This window comes from Theropithecus gelada, chromosome 12 (assembly GCF_003255815.1).
Source record: "Theropithecus gelada isolate Dixy chromosome 12, Tgel_1.0, whole genome shotgun sequence".
NCBI classification, from domain to species: Eukaryota; Metazoa; Chordata; class Mammalia; order Primates; family Cercopithecidae; genus Theropithecus; species Theropithecus gelada.
Window position 1 is genome coordinate 35340352 of NC_037680.1, and position 25578 is coordinate 35365929.

Consider the following 25578-nt stretch of genomic DNA (forward strand, 5'->3'; position numbering starts at 1 on the left):
ATTGGTAAGCAGCTGTATTAGTTGCTAGGGTGGCTATAACTAAGTACCACAAAGTAGATGGCTTAAATAACAGAAATGTATTGTCTCAGAGTTATACAGAGACTGGACGTCCCAGATCAAGCTGTTGGCAGAGCTGGTTCTTTCCTAGGCTCTGAGAGGGATCTGTCCTGGGCCTCACTCCTTGACTTGTAGAGGGCCATCTTCTCCCTGTATCTCTTCATGCCATCTTCCATCTATGCATATGTCCAAATTTCTCCTTTTTAAAAAGACACCAGTTAAATTGAATTAGGGCCCACCCTAATGACTTCATTTTAACTTGATTAACTCTGTATAAAGAATCTATCTCTAAATAAGGTCACATTCTGAGGTATTGGGTGTTAAAACTTTGTATTAGTCCATTTTCATACTGCTGATAAAGACATACCTGAGACTGGGCAATTTACAAAACAAAGAGGTTTAATTGGGCTTATAGTTCCACATGGCTGGGAAAGCCTCACAATCATGGCAGAAGGCAAGGAGAAGCAAGCCACATCTTATGTGAATGGCAGAGAATGAGGAGGACGCAAAAGTGGAAACCCCTAATAAAACGATCAGATTTTGTGAGACTTATTCAGTACTGTGAGAACAGTATGGGGGAAACTGCCACCATGATTCAATTATCTCCCACTGGATCCCTCCCATAACACGTGGGAATTATGGAAGTACAATTCAAGATGAGATTTGGGTGGGGACACAGAGCCAAATCCTATCGTTCCACCACTGGCCCCTCCAAAGCTCATGCCCTCACATTTCAAAACCAATCATTGCCTTCCCAATAGTCCCCCACAGTCTTAACTTATTTCAGCATTAACTCAAAAGTCCACAGTCCAAAGTCTTATCTGAGACAAGTGCCTTCCGCCTATGAGCCTATAAAATCGAAAGCAAACTAGTTATTTCCTAGATACAATGGGGGTACTGACATTGGGTAACTACAACCATTCCAAATGGGAGAAATTGGCCAAAACAAAGGGGCTACAGGGCCCATGCAAGACTGAACTCCAAATCTTAAAGTTCCAAAATGATCTCCTTTGTCTCCATGTCTCACATCCAGGTCACACTGATGCAAGAGTTGGGTTTCCATGGTCTTGGGCAGCTCCACCCCTATGGCTTTGCAGGCTACAGCCTGCTTTCCAGCTGCATGAGTGTCTGCAGCTTTTCCATGTGCATGGTGCAAGCTGTTAGTGGATCTACAATTCTGGGGTCTGGAGGATGATGGCCGTCTTCTCACAGCTCTATTAGGTGGTGCCCCAGTAGGGACTCTGTGTGGGGGCTCCATTCTGCACTGCCATAGCAGAGGTTCTCCATGAGGGCCCCACCCCTACAGCAAACTTCTGCCTGGGCACCCAGGCATTCCCATACATCTTCTGAAATCTAGGGAGAGATTCTCAAACCTCAATTGTTGACTTCTGTGCACTGGCAGGCTTAACACCATATGGAAGCTGCCAAGGCCTGGGGGTTATACCCTCTGAAGCCACAGCCCAAGCTCTACGTTGGCCCCTTTCATCCATGGCTGGAGTGGCATGGACACAGGGCAACAAGTCCCTAGGCTGCACACAGCACGAAAACCCTCGGCCCAGCCTACAAAACCACTATTTCCTCCTAAGCCTCTGGGCCTGTGATGGGAGGGGCTGCCGTGAAGACCTCTGATATGCACTGGAGACATTTTCCCCGTTTTCTTGGGGATTGACATTGGCTCTTCATTACTTATGCAAATTTCTACAGCTGGCTTGGATTTCTCCTCAGCCTCAGAAAACAGAATTTTCTTTTCTATTGCATTGTCAGGCTGCAAATTTTCTGAACTGACATGCTCTGCTTCCCTTTTAAAACTGAATACCTTTAATAGCACACAGATAACCTTTTGAATGCTTTGCTGCTTAGAAGTTGCTTCTGCCAGAGACCCTAGAACATCTCTCTCAAGTTCAGAGTTCCACAAATCTCTAGGGCAGGGGCAAAATGCCACCAGTCTCTTTGCTAAAACATAACTGGAGCAAACATAACCTTTGCTCCAGTTCCTGATGAGTTCCTCATCTCCATCTGAGTCCACATCAGCCTGGATTTCATTGTCCATAGCATTATCAGCATATTTTGGTCAAAGCCATTCAACAAGTCTCTAGGGAGTTCCTAACTATCCCACATTTTTCTGTCTTCTTCTGAGCCCTCCAGACTGTTCCAACCTCTGCCTGTTACCCAGTTCCAAAGCCGCTTTGACATTTTCGGGTACCTTTTCAGTAGCACCCCACTCCTGGTACCAATTTACTGTATTAGTCCATTTTCACACTGCTGATAAAGACATACCTGAGACTGAGAAATTTATGAAGGAAAGAGGTTTAATTGGACTTTTCTACGTGACTGAGGAACCTTCATAATCATGGTGGAAGGCAAGGAGGAACAAGTCCCATCTTACATGGATTGCAGCAGGCAAAGAGAGAATGAGGAAGATGCAAAAGCAGAAACCCCTAATAAAACCATCAGATCTCATGAGACTTATTCACTATCACAAGAACAGTATGGGGGAACCACTCCCATGATTCAATTATCTCCCACTGAGTCTCTCCCACAACACATGGGAATTATGGGGGTACAATTCAAGGTGAGATTTGGGTGGGCACACAGAGCCAAACCATATTAGACTGTGACATGAATTTTGGGGACACATAGTTCAACCCTAACAGCAAAGATGTGGGGTCACAGTCTCTTTCTGTCTCCTAATACAGTAACTTCCTCTGCCCTGTTTAATAAATATTTGTTTTTTAGTTTATATGCAGCTTGGTCAAATTTGTTTTTTTGTTTTTCTGTTTTTTTTTGTTTTTTTGAAATGGAGTCTCTCTCTGTTGCCTACTGTTGCCCAGGGTGGAGTGCAGTGGTGTGATCTCGGCTCACTGCAAGCTCTGCCTCCCGGGTTCATGCCATTCTCCTACCTCAGCCTCCCGAGTAGCTGGGACTACAGGTGCCCGCCACCAGGCCTGGCCAATTTTTTGTATTTTTAGTAGAGACAGCGTTTCAGCGTGTTAGCCAGGATGGTCTTGATCTCATGACCTCATGATCCACCCACCTTGGCCTCCCAAAGTGCTGGGATTACAGGTGTGAGCCACCACACCCAACCCAGCTTGGCCAAATTTTCTATTCAAAGAAATATTTACTCCACTTCTTATATTTCCTTCCATTTCTGGTTTATGGATTGGAATCCTTTTCTTAGATGGTGACAGTTTTGCTTGAGGCTGTTTTTCAGTGAATTTTAAAAACATTTATCTCCGCCCTGTTTGATCCTAGGAGTATAAAAGTAATTGCTATTTGATGTACACATTGGTTTTAAAGAGGCATAAACTGCGTACCTTCCCTATGATCTTTTCCCTTTTAGTCTTTTTGGAACACTTCTTTGGCGCCCTAACAGGGGAAAATGATCAGTGTTTGAGGGTTTATTATACGGGACATACAGCCCCCTGGGGAGTTAGGACCTTAACTGTTAGGAAACAGTGGAAATCAAGCGGCCAGGTGGTTCTTGAGTTTGGGTTGGTACTCAGAATGTAATATTTATAAGATGAAAGGTATTATATTCTCTCACCGTGAATTACCAATAGTATTTTAAGGAACCTTTTATGCCAAACGACATTTGTGCCAAAAAGGCATCGTTTATTTAAGAAATTCTCAAGTGCAGTGGAGTTTCTCCTTAGAGCTGGGTGTCTTCTGCCTGACTCAAGATTGTAAACTCACAGGGGATGGCCCTGTAAATGTTAGGAAGTAAGTATTTGCAGTGGTTCTGAGTTTAGAAGACTGTGAATGCAGACTGGATTTACCTGTTCTGTGTGTGTGTCTCAGGTTAATTACAGTTTTCAAAGTAACGTTAAATTTGCTTATATTTCACTTTTTTTTTTTTAATGAAAGAGAGATGCCTTGCAGATGAGCAGTCTGGGTAACAAATATACATATATGTGTGTGTGTGTGTGTGTATATGTATATTTGTTACCCAGTTATATACATATATATACATATATACACATATACACATATGTATACATACATATATGTATATATATGTATACATATATACACATATGTACATATATGTATATATGTATATATGTATACATATATGTATATGTATATACGTATATATATCTGTATATGTATATACACACACACACACACATATGTATATATGAAAGAAAGGGGAGGGAGAGCATTAGGACAAATACCTAATGCATGCAGGACTTTAAATCTAGATGACGGGTTAACAGGTGCAGCAAACCACCATGGCACATATATACCTATGTAACAAACCTGCATGTTCTGCACATGTATCCCAGAACTTAAAGTAAAATAAATAAAAAAGAAAGAAAGATGCCTTAGAAAGTGGCAGCATGTAGAAATGTAAAAATAGTACCCTGATTGGGATGTTCTCCTGTGTGTGTTGATTTATAGCCCAGTGGGTCTCTTAGTGTATGTGTGCGTTTTGAATACTGTTATAGAACAGGTGTGAATCAAACCTCTTGTCCGTGTTGTGCAGCATCCCACAGTTCAAAGGCAGCCAGTTACATAGCGCTTGGCAGGAAGCCTTCCATTTTGAATATTGGTTGAGAGAAAAGAGAGAATGAGGAGTCTGAGTGGAACATTTTATTATGAAGGAAGCACAGCCCAACTGCTGTAGACAGGTATTAAAAGCCTATCCCATTGGCTTCATCCTGTATTTGCTGCAGATGCATTCCCACAAGACCTCCAGATAGAAAAGGAAGCTCACTGTTCTGCTGCACAGCTGTTAAAATAGTTAATACTGCGCTTCCCAACTATTATGGGATGTGCCATATGTGGCCTTTGAGAACATAAACTGATAGTGCATTGGGGGTCTTTGGGATTATTAACAGTATAATTCTAGCAAACAGCAGACAAAATTATGTAGGCTACAGTAATTCTTTCTTTTAAAAGACTGTAGTAAAATATATGTAACATAGAATTTACATTTTAATACAAAATGTAAGTGTACGGTTCAGTGGCATTAAGTACATTCACATTGTTGTGCAGCCATTACCACCATCCATCTCCAGAACTTTTTTGTCATCCCAAAGAGAAATTCTGTACCCATTAAACAATAACTTTCCATTTCTCCTTCCCTCAGCCCCTCTAACCTCTATTTGACTTTGTCTTTATGAATTTGCATATCCTAGGTATCGCATACAGTAAAATTGCCTATTTGTCCCTTTGTCTGATGGCTCTAGTAATTCTTAAGTTGTATCTATATAGTGTCTACTATGTGCCATTTTCTTTTTGATCATAAAGTGATTTAGTAGATGACTTCAGAATATTAAAACTTGAGGACAAAAAAGAAAGAATAAAACTCAAGGACAGAAATTTGAAACTCTTATTATGCCTTCTGGGGCCTGAAGGTAGTAACATCTAATATTTATAGAGCAGTTCCTGTATCAGGCACAGCTCTGAGCACTTTGCAGATAATAACACATTGACACTCATGCCAGCTCTGTGAGGAAGATACTATTAATAACACCCTAATTTTGCGGATGGGAAACTGAGGCCCAGAGAGATGAATTCCTTGCCTAAGATACTGACAGGGCTGATGTGCAGCAGAGCCGGGATTGCAGCTCAGCAGTCTGCTCCAGAGCCCAAGCTCCTACAAGCTCCATAGGTGCACAGGTGCAGTGGGCGGGGGGAGGGAAACTGCAGCCCAGCAGCCAGGCAGTAAGCTGAAGGAAACAGCCAGCAATCTTCAGCCCATGTTGGGAGTGATGGGAATAGAGATTCTGCACAGGTGGTTGCTGAGTGGGAATGCAGGCACGATACTGCTGGCATTTGCAAATTTTCAAGAGAAACTAGAAATCCTTATTTATGTGTAACCTCCTGACTTCTATGTGTTGGCAACCTAATTCAGTTAAAGACAAAAACAAAGCATGTGGGCCACACAATATCTGTGGCCCACTACCTTCAGACCTTTGCTCTGGAGGTTTCAGGACAATCTTTTTCTTATCCAGACCAGTCGTCCACTTGTTTGGACATGGAGGCAGTATCTTGATGATCTTTGCTTCCCTAGCTGCAACTTTCTTTCTTTCTCTTTGGTTTTGTTTTGTTTTGTTTTGTTTTTTTGAGACAGAGTCTCGCTCTGTCACCAGGGCTGGAGTACAGTGGCATGATCTCTGCTCACAAAGTAGCTGAGACTACAGGTGTGTGCCGCTGTGCCTGGCTGATTTTTGTATTTTTTTGATAGAGACGGGGTTTCGACATGTTGGCCAGGCTGGTCCCAAACTCCTGGCCTCAAGCGATTCACCCGCCTCAGCCTCCCGAAGTGTTGGGATTGCAGGGATGCAGCTGCAGCTTTATATAGCAATGGTCAGTAAATGTGTGCTGAGCAAAAGAGTCTTGAAAGAACTCATGACTTCTTCCTGAGTGCTGCCAAGAGTTCACAGAAAATCTAATTTAAAACAAAATAAAACTAGTCGATTTTGAGAGGATCCTGTCTTTTCATGTAGAACCTCATAATTTATTGTTTCGTTAGGGGCTTCTTTGAATTAACAATTCTGACTAGAATAGGACTTTATTTTTTATTTTTACTTCTGAGATGGAGTCTTGTTCTGTCGCCTAGGCTGGAGTGTGGTGGCGCAATCTCAGCTCATTGCAACCTCTGCCTCCCGGGTTCACGTCTCTAGTCTCAGCTTCCTGAGTAGCTGGGATTACAGGCACATGCCACCACAGCTAGCCAATTTTTGTATTTTTCGTAGAGATGGCATTTCGCTGTGTTGGCCAGGCTGGTCTTGAACTCCTGGCCTCAAGTAATCCGCCTGCCTTGGCCTCCCAAAGTGCTGGGATTACATGTGCGATTATAGGTGTGAGCCACCGCACCTGGCCTTAGAATAGGACTTTAAAGTGATTTTTTTTCCTTCAGAAAAAGTCCCACCAAAGAAATTTAAATATATGCTGTATGTAACATACAAACCTAAACTTCCTTTTTTTCAATAACAGCCACAGTATTTATGACATACTTACTGCATGGTAGCCACTGTGTTAAGGGTTTTACATGCCTTATTTTTTTTAGTGTGAAGTCACCTAAGAATTTGTGGATTTGGACTGAATTTAGATTCAGAAAGGCTTGAACATATCTAATACAATGTATTATTGGCTTTGCCTATGAAGCTGCTCAGGGGCAATGAATTTAAGAGACTAGTCCAAGGTCGTACATCCATTGTATGGTACAGCCAGAACCATTTGGACACACGCATCTGTTGAGTGATATAGACAACCTTCTTGGACACACCTGTGGTATGGTGCCGTCAGTCTCTTTTTTTTTTTTTCCTGGCCTCTGGTCCAGTCGTGTCTTTTTAGATACCGTAGTGCTTCTACTTTTATCTTTCCATCATCTGTGGAAAGGTAGGGTTAGTTAAAGTGTAATATAACGTGTCACTCATATAAATCTTCTGAGTTACCCGTCATTACCAGGGTATTCGAAGTGGTTTGCTAGTACTGGTGTGGATTTGGATTGTCTTTTTGCCTTTGTGAGATGCCTGGAGTTAGCAGTTTCCTGTGGCCAAGAAAAGACCTTACTTCATTGGAACAGAACACTAAACCAAATGATCTGATCATCTTATAGATAATACTGTAAATGAGAATGTAAGGAGAATTTTAAACTTTTTTTTTAATGGGTAGTTTACACATAATGATATAGTAATCATCACATTCATCTCCTTGACTTTCGTCCTCTTAATTTGGTAGGTAGACATCAGTGGTTTTTAAGATCAGTTTCTAGTGGGGAGGGCAGGGTTTGTACCATTCTCTTATTCAACTGAAAATCATTTAGGCTTCTCTTTTTAAAAGATAACCAAAGTAATCTATGCTTCTGGTAGAACTTCCTAAAAATAGGAAAGTAGCTGGGCAAGGTGGCACGCGTCTGTAGTCCTAGCTACTCAGGAGGCTGAGGCAGGAGGATCAGTAGAGCAGGTGGTAGTGCGTTGGGATCATGTCTGAATAGCCACTGCACTCCAGTCTGGGCAATGTAACAAGACCCTATCTCTTTAAAAAAAGAAAAAAAGAAAAAAAAAGTAATTTCGCATTCAGAAATTTGCTGCAAACATTTTAAAATAAAATAGTACCTTAATTTAAATTTAACAGAATGCAACTGAAAGTAAAATTAAAGGAATTGCTGAACTTTGGTTACATTTGTTTTCTCAAACTTTCAGTCTTTTCTGCTTTACTATATTGTCCACATGCAAGAGAAGTATAAACAGTATAGATTGACATACAATTAAAGGCTAGAGTCGCCTATACAGGTTGTAAGTCCAAGTTTGAGGAAGAATGGAGAAATCTCAAGGACATGTAAAGTCCTGTTTAAAAAATTAAAAACCTTAAAACCTGTCTTAAATTAAGACAGCTAAAAATTTTTCAAGATAAATTAATGGAGAGATTAATGTCTTTTTCAGTATTTCAGAACTGTGGGAAAAAAGAGCTCTGCTACTTAAAAGTTGCTTTGAAATCCTGGTATACATAATTTTACTTGTTCCCAACAACCTTTGGTGGTATTTGTGTTTTTATCATTGAACACTGTTGAAGGCTGATGGAGTAATGTCACTCTGGAGGTGACACTACTTATCAGAGGAGTGGCCAGAATGCCACCCTTTCTCAGCTGGCACTCTTGTTATCCCATTCACAGTTGCGACTTGGGAGTTAAGCAGGGAAGCCCTCTGAGCAGTTCAGAGTATGTAGTACATGTGTACGGTACACACCAGTGTGTAGGCACCATTTTCCTAAGTGTGTGTTTAGGACCTCTTGTTTTTGCTCTGGAGGCCACTTGGATTCAGGATGTTTGTTCCAGGGTTCTATTAATAAGAAATGACATGCTGGAAATTAGAAGTGGATGTGGGGCAAGGCACGGTGGCTCATGCCTGTGATCCCAGCACTTTGGGAAGCTGAGGTGGGCAGATTGCTTGAGGTCAGGAGTTTGAGACCAGCCTGGCTAACATGGTGAAACCCCATCTCTACTAAAAATACAAAAATTAGCTGGGCATGGTAGCATATGCCTGTAGTTCTTGGGAGGCTGAGGCAGGAGAATCGCTTGAACCCAGGAGGTGGAGGTTGCAGTGAGCTGAGATTGCACCACTGTACTCCAGCCTGGGCAACAGAGCAAGACCCCGTCTTTGAAAAATAAAATACAAAATAGAAGTGGAGGTGGCCTGAAGAAGCTGGCATGCCTGACTGGGTAAGGTCATCAGCTTGGGAAGCACACAGGTTGTGCGCTCAACAGACCTTCCTAAGATCTCTTGGCAGGACTGGGTTTTTGATGACTTTGGGCTAGGTCTTGTTCATGACCCAATATTCATCAGGTGCTTACTATACCAGGCGCTAGGTGTGTGATGATAAACAAATTAGGGTCCCTTCCTTGTTCATAGCCTAGGAGGGCACATGGTTTAAGACAGTATACTAAGGATTACATAATGGGATGAGTGGCATATAGTGGAAGCATAGGGAAAATTGAGACTTCTGCTTCCAAGTGAAAGGAAGTCACAAATATCAACACTTTGTCAATCTTGTTTCAGTAACCCTACATTGCTTTTTTTGTGTGTGGTCTTGGGGAGTGACTAGGAGTTGTCCAGGTGGAATGAAAGGACATTCTAGGTAGAGAGAGAGAGAGAGAGAGAGAGAGAGAGAGAGAGAGAGAGAGATCTGTGTATGTAAAGTGGACAGAATCTGACAAATTTTAGAGAAAACTTTATACCAAATGGGTAACCCATGTCTTCTGGTTCTCCTTCTCCTTCTCCTTCTCCTTCTCCTTCTCCGTCTCCTTCTCCTTCTCCTCCTTCTCCTCCTTCTCCTCCTTCTCCTCCTCCTCCTCCTCCTCCTCCTCCTCCTTTTTCTTCCTCTTCTTCTTCTCCTCCTCCTCCTCTTCTCCTCCTTCTTCTTCCTTCTTCCTCCTCTTCTTCTCCCCCTCCTCCTCTTCTCCTCCCTCTTCTTCTTTCTTCTTCTTCCTTTTTTTTTTTTTTTGAGACAGAGTCTTGCTCTGTCACCCAGGCTGGAGTGCAGTGGTATGATCTTGGCTTACTGCAACCTCCACCCTCCTGCATCAAGTGATCTTCCCATCAGCCTCCTGAGTAGCTGGGACCACAGGCACATACAACCATGCCTGGGTAGTTTTTTGTATTTTTGGAAGAGACAGGATCTCGCCATTCTGCCCAGGCTGGTCTCAAACTCCTGAGCTCAAGCAATCCTCCCACTTCGGCTTCCCAAAGTGCTGGAATTACAAGCGTGTGCCATGGCCTCTAGCCACCCATGGCTTTTAAAAGTCATTATAGAAATTGTCAAAAATAAGGCCGGGTACGGTGGCTCATGCCTGTAATCCCAGCACTTTGTGAGGTGGAGGTGGGTGGATCACCTGAGGTCAGGAGTTCGAGACCAGCCTGACCATCATGGTGAAACTCCATCTCTACTAGAAATACAAAAAATTAACTGGGTATTATTGCATGTGCCTGTAGCCCCAGCTACTCGGGAGGCTGAGGCAGGAGAATCACTTGAACCCAGGAGGCAGAGGTTGCAGTGAGCCAAGATCATGCCACTGCACTCCAGCCTGGGTGACAGAGTGAGACTCCATCTCAAAAAAAAAAAAAAATTGTCAAAAATATACAAATAATGAGGCATATAACAAACCATCATGTATCTACCAACCAGCTTCACAAATATCAACACTTTGTCCATCTTGTTTTAGTAACCCTGCATTGCTTTTTTGTGGTTGGAGCAGTTTTATTTTTTATTGTATATATTTAAGGTCTACAACATGATGTTTTTGTATATAGTCATGTGCCACAATGTGGCATGTATATACAATGGCATTCCCATAAGATTATAATAGGAACTGGAAAATCCCTATTGCCTAGTGACATGGTAGCCATTGTAATGTTATAGTGCAGTTACCTTATTTTTAAAATGAATTTAGTGTAGCCTAAGTGTACAGTGTTCATAAAGTCTACAGTAGTGTACGTTAATGTCCCAGGCCTTTACATTCACTCACTGACCCACCCAGAGCAACTTGCAGTCCTGCCAACTCTATTTGTGGTAAGTACTCTATGCCGCACTGTTAAAAAATCCTTTAGGTCGGGTGCAGTGGCTCACATCTATAATCCCAGCACTTTGGGAGGCTGAGGCAGGCAGATCACTTGAGATGAGGAATTCAACACCAGCCTGGCCAACATGGTGAAAGCCCGTCTCTACTAAAAATATAAAAAGTGGCCAGGCATGGTGGTACATGCCTGTAACCCCAGCTACTCAGGAGGCTGAGGCAGGAGAATCGCTTGAACCCAGGAGACAGAAGCTGCAGTGAACCAAGATTGTGCCACTGTACTCCAGCTTGGGTGACAGAGCAAGATTTCATCTCCCAAAAAAAAAAAAAAATCTTTTAGATGATATTTAGATTATATTTTTACTGTATCTTTTCTATGTTTAGTTATGTTTAGATAACACAAATACTTCCCATTGTGCTACATTTGCCTACAATCTTCAGGACAGTAACATGCTGTTCTGGTTTGTAGCCTAGGAGCAATAGGCTCTAGCATATAGCCCAGGTTTGTAGATTTGTGTAAGTACACTCTTACATTCGCACAGCAGTGCTAATGCTGAATCCACCACCTTCCATCTTCTATCCCCATCATTAAGCCCCCTATGACTGGTACTTATTGATACATGTATACATAGTGAAGTGATTACTGTGGTCAAGCAAATTAACATTCCCATCATCTCATATAGTTACCTTTCTTTCTTTCTCTATCTATCTATCCATCTGTCTCCCTCCCTCCTTCCCTCTTTTTTCTTTTTCTCTCTTCTCCTTTCCCCTCCCCTCCTCTCCCCTCCCCTCCCCTCCCTTCCCCTCCCCTTCACTCCCTTCCTCTCCCCTCCTCTCCCCTCCCCTCCCCTCCTCTCCCCTCCTCTCTTCTCTTCTCTTCTTTTCTTTTCTTTTTTCTTTCTTGTGGTAAGAGTACCTAAAACCTACTCTCTTAACAAAGTACCACTAAGCAATACAGTGTTATTAACTTAGCCTTCATGTTGTACATTAGATCTCTAGATTTATTAATTCTGTGTAACTGCAACCTTGTAACCTTTGACCTATATTTTATCCCCAGCAATTTAAAGCAAATCCCAGACATTATGTAATTCCCTTTGTAAATAGTATGTGTCTGTAACTTATTAATAAAGATCCCCCCATGACATTAACACAAAACAAAATGAGGATAATTCCTTAATACTAGTCAATACCCAGTCCATACATAGATTTTTTCATGTTAACACAGGTTTCAATATCTAAGGGATTCTTTTTTTTTTTTTTTAGCACACTAAGTTTTTCAGGGATGTTGGATACATGGGGCTTTACTATAATACCATATTTTTATTTATTTCTTTGAAATGGCATACGATTTATTTGGTCTTATTTCTGATCATTTAACTAATCAGGATGGCCCCAATGGAGGGCTGTGCCTTAAAACTTTCTTGATTGCTCCTTTGTCATATAGCAAGGCCTTTTCAGGGATTCAGTGAACACTCAGATTCTGAGAGCTAGATTATAGATGGTTTAGGGTACTCCAACCAATTCCTTTGATTTTGCTTCAGTGTTTTTTGCTATTTTTATTTTTATTTTTATTTTTTGTGGAGACAGGGTCTCACTCTATCACCCAGGCTGGAGTGCAGTGGCATGATTGTAGCTCACTGAAGCCTCCAGTCCTGGGCTCAAGCGATCCTCTTGCCTCAGCTTCCCAATGGCTAGGACTACAGGGGTACCCACGATTCCTGGATAAGATTTAAATTTTTTGTAGAGATAGGGTGTTGCTATTGTTGCCCAGCATAGTCTTGAACACCTGGCCTCTAGCAGTCCTTGCTTCAGTTTTCAGCTTCAGTGTTTAGTTCACGTCCTCCTCAGCCTTTAAAAACTGTTGCCTAGCATGCCTTCTTGGCATGGACCAGCTCAGTGTCCTTACTCAGATGCTTGTAGCAGTTCCCACAGCCTCAGCTGATCTTTCAGGGTTGGGCCTACGTTGCCCTTTTTTTTTGAGGCTTTCCTCGATGACCTCAGCTTCTTTGGCTTCCTGACCCTCTCCATTTCTCCTACCCTGCACTCAAGCCTTTAATTATATGCTGTTTTCCGTTGCTATAACTGAATACCTGAGACTCAGCAATTTATAAAGAAAATTTATTTCTTACAGTTCTGGAGACAATGAAGTCCAGTGTCTTGAGGCTGCATCTGGGAGGGCCTTCTTGCTGGTAGGGACTCTCTGTAGAGGTGCTGCTAGTCCTTGCTGCTTGTACCTTCTGGAGTGCTGGGTTGAGCTGCACTCGGGGTTGCTTGAGCCACAGCTGGGGTGGCTGAGGAGTGCTGCACTGGGATGCAGAAAGCAGAGACCCAAGGGGGCCCTGGGCAGCAACCCCATGAAGGGTGCCTGGGTCCTTCTCCTGAAACCATTCCACCCTTCTAGAGCTTTGGGCCAGGGATGGGAGAGACAGCCTCAAAGATCTGTGAAATGGCAGGGGTCTTTTTCCTATTCTCTTGATAATTTCTTCTATCAATAGTAATCTCCTTAACAAATGATCACCTAGCCACAGCCTTGGTTTCCTCTTCTGAACACACTTTTTCACTCTTTTTTAAAAAGAAAAAAAAAAACAAACATGGAATGCTTCATGAATTTGCATGTCATCCTTGTTCAGGGACCATGATAATCTTCTCTGTATCAGTCCAGTTTTAGTATATGTGCTGCTGAGGGAAGCACGTTTTTCACTCTTTATGTGGCCAGCCTGCATCGTTTTGAAGTCTTCCCATTCTGTTTTCTTTTTAATTATACATTCTGTCTTTAAGTCATTTCTTTGCTCTCACATCTCACTGAATGTGGTCAAAAGTAACCATGCAATATCCTGAATGCTTTGCTGCTTAAATATTTCTTCTGCCAGATATCTTAGTTTATTGCCCTCAAGCTTGCATTTCACAAAGACCTAGGACATGGACACAATGTAGCCAAGCTTGTTGCTACTTTGTGACAAAGATGGCCTTTACTCTAGTTTCCAATACTTTGTTCCTCATTTCCATCTGAAACCTTGTTGGAATGGCCTTTACTGTTTAAATTTCTACCAACATTTTGGGTACCACCACTTAAGCAAATCTTGAAGAAGATTCAGACTTTCCCCTAGTTCTCATCTTCTGAACCCTCATCAGAATCTCCCCTAATGCTCCACTTATAGCAATTATAGGCTTTTTCTAGCTTGCTCCCTCAAACCCTTCCAGCCTCTCCTCATTGCCCAGTTTCAAAGCCACTTCCACATTTTCAGCTATCTGTTAATAGCACTGACCCCATTCTTGGTACCAATTTTTGGTCTTGCTATAACTTGCTGTAACTATTCTCTTGCTATAACTGAATGCCACTGACTGGGTAATTTATAATAAAGAAAAAAGGGAAAATTATTTCTCACAGTTCTGGAGGCTGTGAAGTCCAGGAGCATGGTGCTAGCATCTGCTTAGCTTCTAATAAGGATCTTCTTCCTGCCTCATAGCATGGCAGAAGGTATCACATAGTGAGAGGGCAAAAGTGTGCATGTCAGCTCAAGTCTCTCCTTCTCTTCTTTCAAGCCCCCAGTCCTATCATGGGAGCCCCATCCCGATGACCTCATCTCATCCTATTTCCTCCCAGAGGCCCCACCTCCACTCCACATATGAATTTGGGGATTACGTTGCCAACACATGAAAGTTGGGGGACACATTCAAGCCATAGCATATGCTAATTTTTTTTTCTTGGTACGGAATCTCACTCTTGTTGCCTAGGCTGGAGTGCAGTGGTGCAATCTCACCTCACTGCAACCTCCACCTCCCAGGTTCCAGGGATTCTCCTGCCTCAGCCTCCCAAGTAGCTGGGATTATAGGCACACACTACCACACTTGGCTAATTTTTGTGTTTTTCGTAGAGACAGGGTTTCACCATGTTGGCCAGGCTGGTCTTGAGCTCCTGACCTCAAGTGATTCGCCCACCTTAGCCTCCCAAAGTGCTGGGATTACAGGTGTGAGCCACTGTGGCTGGCCTAATCTTTACTGTTTATACTTCTCTTGTGTGTAGACAAAATTAAACAGTAGAAAGGACAAGAACTTTGAAGCTAATGTAATCTGAATTCCTGAGTTTGTATCCTCGTATTTTAAAAAATTGCGGTTACAAAACAAAACACATGAGATCTAACTCCTAACAAAATTTTAAGTGTACAGTGTTGTTAACTTATAAGCACAATGTTATACAGCAGATTCCTAGAAGTATTTCATCCTCTGTGACTGAAAACTTTATATTCTTTGAACAATTCTCCATTTTCCTCTCTCCTCAAGCTCCTGGCATTCACCATTCTGCTCTGCTTCTATGCGTTTGATTATTAATTAATTAATTATTATTATTATTATTATTATTATTATTGAGACAGGGTCTCTCACTCTGTTGCCCAGTCTAGAGTATAGTGGCTTGATTGGAGCTCACTGTAAGTTCAAACTCCTGTGTTCAAGTGATCCTCCCAAGCAGCTGAGACTACAGGCATGTGCCGGTATACCCAGCTAATTTATAGATTTTTTTTGTAGAGATGAGGATCTTACTGTGTTGCGCAGGCTGGTCTTGAACTCATGGCCTCAAGTGATCCTCACAAGTCAGCCTCCCAAAGTGTTGGGATTACAGGTGTGAGCCATAGTGCCTGGCTGAGTTTGACTACTTTATATACATCATAAGAGTGGAATCATGTGCTGTTTGTCCTCCTGTGACTGTTATATTTCTCTTGCGTAATGTCTTCAAGGTTCATTCATGTTGTAGCATGTATCAGGATTTCCTTTTTTTATGGCTGAATGATCCATTGTATGTATATATCATATTTTGTTTATCCATTCATCTGTTAGTGAATATTTAGGATGCTTCTACACTTTGGTTACTGTGAATAATGCTGCAATTAACATGGGAGTGCAAATAGCTCTTTGGGATCCTGATTTCAGTTCTTTTGGATAAATACCCAGAAATGAGATTGTTGGATCATATGCCTCACTTTTTAATAAAGGTTTGTAATATGGAACATGTGCCTTGTTCCAAGTAACACAGAGTGGGTTCTTTCCTGTCTGGGCACCCTCTTTTGAAACCAAGTGTCCATATAGTTTGATTATTTTCACTGTGGTTTATCATAAGTACTTAGTGTTTCTTGCTTAACTAATGCCTTATTATTATTTTTTAGAGACAGAGTCTTGCTCACCCAGGCCTGAGTGCAGTGGCACAATCATAGTTCACTATAACCTTGGACTCCTGGGCTCAAGCAGTCCTCCCACATCAGCCTCCGGAGTAGCTAACACTATAGGTGCATGCCACCACACCCAGTTAATTTTAAAAATTTTATGTAGAGATGAGGTCTCACTGTGTTGCCCAGGCTAGTTTTGAACTCCTAGTCTCAAGTGATCTGCCTGCCTCAGCCTCCCACGTAGCTAGGTCTACAGGTATGTACCACCATGCCTGTATTTTTAACATAGCGATATGGGGTCTTGCTATGTTGTCCAGACTGTTCTTGAACTCCTGGCCTCAAGCAGTCCTCCTGCTTTGACCTCCCAAAGTGCTTGGATTATAGGTGTGAGCCACTGTGCCAGGCCTCTTTACTATTTTTTTTAATCATGTCTTCAATAACACTGAGAATTATTTTGGAGAGAAGTCAACATTTCCCCACAAAAACCCTTGTATTCACTGGTCACTCACAGCAGCTGTGCCACTGAGGAAGTGTTGACACTGCTTTTGGTTTTTAAGTGACTGTGTTATTACTTCCCGGGGTGAAAAAAAATTTGCAAGGTTGGCATTTTCTGGATTGTTAACAAGATCAAAAAGCAAAGATATAAAGCCAAGGGGGGAACGTCTTTCTACAGAATAGTGATAGAAAGCAAAAAAAAAAAATGCTGGAATTTTGTAGAAATTAATAGGTATTGCAAAAATAATCTTTGACCAGAAAATGAAGGTTGCTGTTTTTTATGTTATTCTAAAGTGTAGGACAGTTTAACCAGCTAGGATTTTTAAGGTTGCCTGGCTCTTTAAAGGATATTGATAAAAATGCACATACACGTTTAGCTTTCTTTTAGAAGATGACTTGATTTCCTAGGACAAGTTATTTCATAGCTGTAATTTCAGTAACCATGGGTGTTAGCTTTGAAGTGGTTGATAAGAAGCTCTCTGATTCTCCTCTATTCAGAGAAGACACAGTTGTAGCCATTTCTCTGATTTCTCTCAGTTTTCGCCTTAGAACTAATAAAAGAGGGTTCAATGGCTTCAGCATACTCAAAGCCAAGATGGGGGTGTTGAATTCTCCAGGAAAAGAGAGATCCTGTTTTCTCAGTTTGTTGTTGGGGTTTTGTTTTTGACATTTTTTGACAGCTGAGATCCAGATCTCGTGACTTGTGTTCTGGCCAGAGGACCCTCAGCTTTTTGTGATGAGTCATTTCCTACTGAGTCCTGAGGCATTGGTCCTGGAATCCCCAGCTCAGAGCGGGGGCAGCAGATCCAGCCACTGCAGCTGGGAGGAAGTCCAGGTGTCAAGAAGAGAGGGCTGAGGTCTTCAGGGCTGGTGGCTTAGGGTATATGAGTAGCCTGACACAGGCACCCATGTCCCCTGACTTTCTCTGGCCATCTAAATGCAGAGTGACCTCCAGTCCCCTGGAAGATTGCCAAGAGCAAGGCAGCTCCTCGGCCCCTGAGGAGTTAACAGCAGGTTATCCAGAGAGGGTCTCAGGCTCCTTATCAGAACTGCGCTAGAGGGTGAGTTAGGCCTATGGAATGCAGGAGCAAGAAAGCCAAGTTATTAGATACAAGGTCAAGGCCTGCCTGTTAAGCAGCAAGAGCAACTTAGCCAGAGCTATTTAAATCTCTTCTTAGAAATTCCCACTGGGTTGAGCCAGCAAGGGGAGTGTGGGGGTGAGGGTTAAGAGGCTTCAGCTATGGGGAAGGAAGGGCCGTGGACACTGAAAACAGCAGGCCAGGCCTGAATGTCCTGACAGCCTAGACCTAAACAGAGAGGTTTTTAGTGTCCTGGTAGGTCATTTTAGCCTGCTTGCAAGTGAACGGGTCTTAGGGTGTAAGGGACGTATTCAATGATGAGCTTGAAAACTGAGAATTACTTATGGGAATCTGGAAATGGATGTAGTTTTAAATTCAATGTAGACAAAACAAATTCCTCAATTTTTCCCAAGTGTAAATTATAACCCTATAGTACAGAACTGTCACTTAAATTCATGAAAGTACTCTTTACGAAGCATGAAGCAAATTGGTGCGTTTGAGTGCTATTACTTACCAAGAAATAAATGTATAAATCAGAAAGCTGAGCTTTGGAAAAAAGAAATAAATATGAAGTCATCCAGTAATCCATTCTGAGTAGATGAATGATTAAAGATATGTGAGGTGAGGTTGCTTTAGATCAAGGGAAAACTCACCCTAGCCTCTTGGTTCACATGGGCACACAAAACAGTGCAGAATTTATTCCTTGGCTTTGTATGTAATACAGATTAGATTCCAAAGTCAACTGAAGCTTGCCTCATTGATCCCAGAATCCTAACATTTAAACCAATTTTATCATCTTTAAGAAAGTTGGAAACTTAATACCTTTAGAGACTACAGAAATGCTTAGGCTATTTAAAAACACTCTCATTCAGATGCCTTCTTCCCTAAGGTCATCTGGCCCTAGGGTATCTGGGCAGATTGAATTGGCAGAGATTCAGCAGGCTTCGTTGGTGACTTAGGAGGAGATAGGGGGCATGTCATCAATACAAAGGCATAGTCCATCTGCTCAAAGAAGTTTATAATCTGGTGAGGAGCTTTACTCACAGATACCATAAGACAAGATAGATGAGAATAATGAATGGGAGAGTACTTAGATGGAAGATTCCAGATCAGAATGGCAGTGCTTTTGAGAAAGCCTGTCCTTGTTTCCGTTGGTGTTAGAGACCACACAGAGACAGCACATTGCCTTTGGATATAGTCCCCATTCCTATTTTTGAGGACATTTGGGTCTCGTGGACTGAGGTTAGCCATGTGGACATCTCTCCTGGATGTAGTTGCAAAGACACACTGAGCAAAGTAACCTTTTCTTGGTGCCCAGGGTCACCTTTCAGAGCCAAGAATTGTGCTGCTTTAAAATGCTTTGTTTTGGTGTCCTTGGATGCATTCGGGGATTGAAAGGCTGTAACAGCCTGAAATCTACTGTTTTGAATTTACAGGTTCTCTCCTGTCAGTCACAGCATCTCAGGGCTGCCATGGTGGCCAGATCTAACACTGGCCCTCCATTCTCTTAACTTACAATGGTCTGGGAAACCACACATTCCCTTCTGTTAGAATTGAATCTGAAAGACAGTGGGAGGGCTCTGAGTGGGAGGCCTGTGAAGAGGTGTTGGGGGTTCATGTGGGGGTTAGGAGGTTCCCTTCTGCATTGTGCATGAACTGAGCCCCAGATTTTGGCAGCTTTGAAGACTTATTTGCATCTTGTTTCCTAGTGTTTTCTGGATAAGTTGAGGTTGTAGCATATGACTTCTGTCTTTGATAGGCCTCCCCCTTTTTCCCTCCTACTCTTGCCTGAATCAATTTTGTTATGGAAAGGAAAGAATGAAAGTTTTCTTAGGGAAAATAAGAAGAAGCTGAATGGAGGAAGACCCAGGGCTGAGCAAGCCTTGGCCTGTCCATCAGCCATTGTTCGTACAGCCTAAATACACTGAGCCCTGCGAAAGGTTCAGTGGGATGTCATGGACCCTGTCATCAAGAAGCCTAGCCTGTAGTTGGGAGAGAAAACAGACCTGAAACTCCCAATTAAAAGTAGTGGTTTTGCATCTTGTGTGAGTTCAGAGAAGAGTGATTTAAGTCAGGGGCTTGGCATTGGGTGGGGGGGGGGCGGGGCGGGGCGTGTGGGATCCAAGTGGGATTCAAGTCAGTGGCCATGGATGACTTTGTGAATCACCAGTTAGGAAGTGGCACAGGTTAGGGACAGATGTAGCAGCACCCCTGAGGAACTCATTTCAAAGGAAGAATCATACATGTATGGCCGGTTCACAGACTGTTGAGTTGTGAATCTCTTGGGCTTCAGGTGTGATTGTCCCTGGGCTGCGGGAGCGGGGAGGTACCCAGGAGCAGCCCAGGTTGCTCTAGTACAGATGGGACACATTTTGGGAAACATTGGTAAAGGATGGGTAAGGCAAAGCAGATAAATTTACTTCCCATGAGAGACAGAAATTGGGGAAAAGGCATCCAGGGACAGCCTGGTGGTTGTCCCTCTATTACAGAAGAGCAGGTAGCAAGTAGCCCTAAGAATGACAGGACATGGGAGTGACAACAGGATTAGCACCTCAGATGGAGCTGGTATTCCCGCAGTCTTTGCCCCAGGTTCGTTCTTATCCAGCATCTGTCACATCTGAAAACATCATGATGCTCATGAAATCAAGGTCACATTCAACCTGCATGTGCATCAGCTGGTTTTATACCAAGGAAAGCTCTGTTCTTCAGGCACTGCGGCTCTAAGTAGTTATCCTTCAGTGCATTGTGCTTTGTCAGACTTGGTGAGTAAGAAAATATGGATCCTCAGTAAAGAAACAAAAATCCTATTAGGACTATTAGAAGAACAGGTGAAATCCTAGTGGCAAATACAGTGGTTCAGTAAATTTCTCACATCTGAAAGCCATCATATCATTTCTCACATAGTTAACACTTAATGGAAATATTCTTTACAGATGAGCTTTGAATTGCTGCCTCTTGCCCCTGCCTCCACCTTCCAAAGCAGCCGGACTCAATGGCAGATGCCATGCAGGGCTCACTTAGGGAATGGCCTAATCTATCCCTCCTCCTGCCTTCTCCCTTGGACCACACCTTGCACCCACCCACAGCGATCATCACCTGCAAATCATTAGTCACTCCAACTTTCTTCAGCTGTCTTCCCTGATCCATTTGCTTTTCCCTCTCTCCCCTTTTTTTGAGGCATAAATACTTCCCACCTGACCCCATCAGGAGGCTAAAAGAAACAGCTGAGAGTTGGTCAGGTGTAGTGACTTTCAATCCTGGCTACACATTATAATCAGCTGGTCGGGTTTGAAAAGCGCTAGTGTTTGGGTCCTGTCCCCAGCGATCCCATTTCACTTCTTCCAGGCCTCAGAATTTTTAAAGCTATCTAGGAGATTCTCATGGGCTGTGGGATGGAAAACCGCCTCAGGGAGGTTGATAGGTGTAACAGTGCTAACAGGACACCTGTCTCGTGGAAATGGAAGCTGAAAGATTTGGGATGGAAATTGGTATGTTTAATGCCTTTTGCTACTCAAGCGCCGAATGTAGGACAGATCCCCACGAAGCTCTCCTCCTCCTGTCTTCCTCTGTTATGTAAGCCTGCTTTCTATTAAGCAGCAGCATTCAAAATGAAAGAAGAGCTTTCTTTTATTTGCTTTAGGATTTCTGTGGTATTGTTTCTATGCTGGGGTTGAGTGTGACTTGAACGTCCTCACGAACTCACCGGTGCTGGCTTTGCCTGAGTGGCTTTCATCAAGTTGTTTAGCCTCTCTGGGCCTCACATTGTAGTCAAGGTAGTGCTCAATGCTGCAGAACCCTTTACAGCTGGAGGATTTGGACCGTCACATGGAATCGATGGAGACATGCTTTGGTCCATGAACACATACAGTAGCCTTTGTCTTGTGGTCTGAGGAGGCCCAATGCTAGGCTTTAGAAGGGTATTTGGGAGAAAAAAAAAATTTTTTTTTCTTCTATTAGACAAACAACTTTGAAGTGTCTCTGTTCATCCTTGTAAGAAAGTGATGACCAAGAGGTAAACTGTAATAATTCTCTATGAAGTTTTTTGAAGGAGTCAGTGGGAAATTAGATCTAAAAAGAAAATGCTATTGATGGGCATTTGAAATCCTCATTCAGCTAGTCTCTAACCTCCTGTGTTTTAGGTTTCATAAAAATTCCTGCAATAAGTATATTTTGTCATCTTTTACATGAGAATATTTTGTGGGGTAATGCTCATTTTTTTCAAAACTATCATGGGCCCAAATGCTGGGTTGTGCATTGAAAAAGGCCTTTGAACACAGGAATGCCAAAACAGTAAAAGTTCATAATTTTTTTTGCTAAATTTGATTCTGAGGAACAACAACAACAACAAACTGAAGGCATAGTTTCTTTTCTGAGTCTGGTAGGTGACCTGGCTGTAGCTATAAGTAACCTCTCAAACACCACTCAGTTTCTTTGGTCTCATTGACCTTCCTTTTTCCTTTCTGTAATTACTGAAGAAGGCCCTTAAAACCCATGTAGGACCAAATACAGAATCTAAACTCTGTGATCTCATCACCACAAAAACAGGCTGGAAGGACAGTCTTCCTCCTCTCAGGAAGCCGCCTCCCTTGAGATCTCTGCGACTCTGTAATTTATAGTGGTGCCTTTGTAGCTTTAAACTCAGAAAGGAGTTTTCCCCTGCTGCCCTTACAGAAGTTTTATAAATGGGTTGCTGTAGGTGGGAAAGAGGCCAGAGAGAAAGTGCGTGTGTACACGACCTGTTAGATTTAATTTTAAGGATGCACACGCGTCTGTGAGTCCTCAGGACAGAGGGTCTGAGACTGAGCATGCTGTGAGAGCGGGCGTGCTGTGGGCTGTGATGGGTATTCTTTTATACTTGTCTGTTGGTTGTGGTTAGGACAGATGAGAAGCCTGCCTTTTCTGCTGAGGTGTGCTTTATGAAAGGAGACTTGGCTGAAGGACATGCAGCAGCTGGGAGACGATTCCCTTCCTGGCTGCCAGGGCCCTCTCCCTTTTATGAACCTATCCTGGGAAACCTCAGGTATTTGAGCTGTGACTGTTCACCAGGTGGTGCTGTCTTGCAGGGAATGCTTAGATACTGTGCCGGTGAGGTCAGCAACCTCATGTAGGAAAAACCTAGGGTGCTTAGAAACTCTTGCAGCATTTGCAAGCTGTCACTGAATGTGAGTTGAGACTTTTTTTTAAAAAAAAATTATTATACTTTAAGTTCTAGGGCATGTGTGCACAATGTGCAGGTTTCTTACATATGTATACATGTGCCATGTTGGTTTGCTGCACCCATTAACTCATCATTTACATTAGGTATATCTCCTAATGCCATCCCTCCCCCATCCGCCCACCCCATGACAGGCCCCAGTGTGTGATGTTCCCTGCCCTGTGTCCAAGCGTTCTCATTGTTCAATTCCCACCTATGAGTGAGAACATGCAGTGTTTGGTTTTCTGTCCTTGAATAGCTTGCTCAGAATGATGGTTTCCAGCTTCATCCATGTTCCTACAAAGGACATGAACTCATCTTTTTTTTTTTTTAATGGCTGCGTAGTATTCCATGGTGTATATGTGCCACATTTTCTTAATCCAGCCTATCATTGATAGACATTTGGGTTGGTTCCAAGGCTTTGCTATTGTGAATAGTGCTGCAGTAAACATACGTGTGCATGTGTCTTTACAGTAGAATGATTTATAATCCTTTGGGTATATACCCAGTAATGGGATGGCTGGGTCAAATGGTATTTCTAGTTCTAGATCCTTGAGGAATCACCACACTGTCTTCCACAATGGTTGAACTAGTTTACAGTCCCACCCACAGTGTAAAAGTGTTCCTATATCTCCACATCCTCTTCAGCACCTGTTGTTCCCTGACTTTTTAATGATCGCCATTCTAACTGGCATGAGATAGTATCTCATTGTGGTTTTGATTTGCATTTCTCTGATGGCGAGTGATGATGAACATTTTTTCATGTGTCTGTTGGCTGCATAAACGTCTTCTTTTGAGAAGTGTCTGTTCATCTCTTTTGCCCACTTTTTGACGGGGTTGATTTTTTTCTTGAAAATTTGTTTACGTTTTTGTAGATTCTGGGTATTAGTCCTTTGTCAGGTGGGTAGATTGCAAAAATTTTCTCCCATTCTTGTAGGTAGCCTGTTCACTCTGATGGTAGTTTCTTTTCCTGTGCAGAAGCTCTTTAGTTTAATTAGATCCCATTTGTCAATTTTGGCTTTTGTTGCCATTGCTTTTGGTGTTTTAGTCATGAAGTCCTTGCCCATGTCTATGTCCTGAATGGTATTGCCTTGGTTTTCTTCTAGTGCTTTTATGGCTTTGATCTAACATTTAAGTCTTTAATCCATCTTGAATTAATTTTTGTATAAAGTGTAAGGAAGGGATCCAGTTTCGGCTTTCTACATATGGCTAACCAGTTTTCCCAGCACCATTTATTAAATAGGGAATCCTTCTCCTGTTCCTTGTTTTTGTCAGGTTTGTCAAAGATCAGATGGTTGTAGATGTATAATGTTATTTCTGAGGCCTCTGTTCTGTTCCATTGGTCTATCTCTCTGTTTTGGTACCAGTACCATGCTGTTTTAGTTACTGTAGCCTTGTAGTATAGTTTGAAGTCAGGTAGCATGCCTCCAGCTTTGTTCTTTTTGCTTAGGATTGCCTTGGCAATGCGGACTCTTTTTTTGCTTCCATATGAACTTTACAGGAATTTTTTCCAATTCTGTGAAGAAACTCATTGGTAGCTTGATGGAGATGGATTGAATCTATAAATTACCTTGGGCAATACGGCCATTTTCATGATATTGATTCTTCCTATCCATGAGCATGGAATGTTCTTTCATTTGTTTGTGTCCTCTTGTATTTCATTGAACAGTGGTTTGTAGTTCTCCTTGAAGAGGTCCTTCACATCCCTCGTAAGTTGGATTGCTAGGTATTTTATTCTCTTTGTAGCAATTGTGAATGGGAGTTCACTCATGATTTGGCTCTCTTTGTCTGTTATTGGCATATAGGAATGCTTGTGATTTTTGCACATTGATTTTGTATCCTGAGACTTTGCTGAATTTGCTTATCAGCTTAAGGAGATTTGGGGCTGAGATGATGGGGTTTTCTAAATATACAATCATGTCATCTGCACACAGGGACAATTTTACTTCCTCTTTTCCTAATCAAATACCCTTTATTTCTTTCTCTTGTCTGATTGCCCTGGCCAGAACTTTCAACACTATGTTGAATAGGAGTGGTAAGAGAGGGCATCCCTGTCTTGTGCCAGTTTTCAAAGGGGATGCTTCCAATTTTTGCCCATTCAGTATGATATTGGCTGTGGGTTTGTCATAAATAGCTCTTATTATTTTGAGATACATTCCATCAATACCTAGTTTATTGAGAGTTTTTAGCATGAAGGCTGTTGAATTTTGCTGAAGGCCTCTTCTGCATCTATTGAGATACTCATGTGGTTTTTGTCTTTGGTTCTGTTTATGTGATGGAATACATTTATTGATTTGCATATGTTGAACCAGCCTTGCATCCCAGGGATGAAGCCAGCTTGATCGTGGTGGATAAGCTTTTTGATGTGCTGCTGAATTCGGTTTGCCAGTATTTTATTGAGGAATTTTGCATCGATGTTCATCAGCGATATTGGTCTAAACTTCTCTTTTTGTTGTGTCTCTGCCAGGCTTTGGTGTCAGGATGATGCTGGCCTCATAAAATGAGTTAGGAAGGATTCCCTCTTTTTCTATTGATTGGAATAGTTTCAGAAGGAATGGTACCAACTCCTCT

At 42.4% G+C, this 25578-nt stretch overlaps 1 protein-coding gene and 1 non-coding gene across 6 annotated transcripts in view; one reads left to right on the forward strand and one right to left on the reverse strand.

Annotated features, from left to right (window-relative positions):
• The window catches only part of TANC1 (tetratricopeptide repeat, ankyrin repeat and coiled-coil containing 1), a 262804-nt gene that overhangs the window by 44941 nt on the left and 192285 nt on the right, over positions 1–25578 (forward strand). The gene's annotated exons all lie outside the window — the stretch shown is intronic.
• LOC112636882 lies at positions 13666–13772 on the reverse strand. Its single transcript, XR_003122337.1, has one exon. It is a non-coding gene; the product is annotated as a U6 spliceosomal RNA (small nuclear RNA).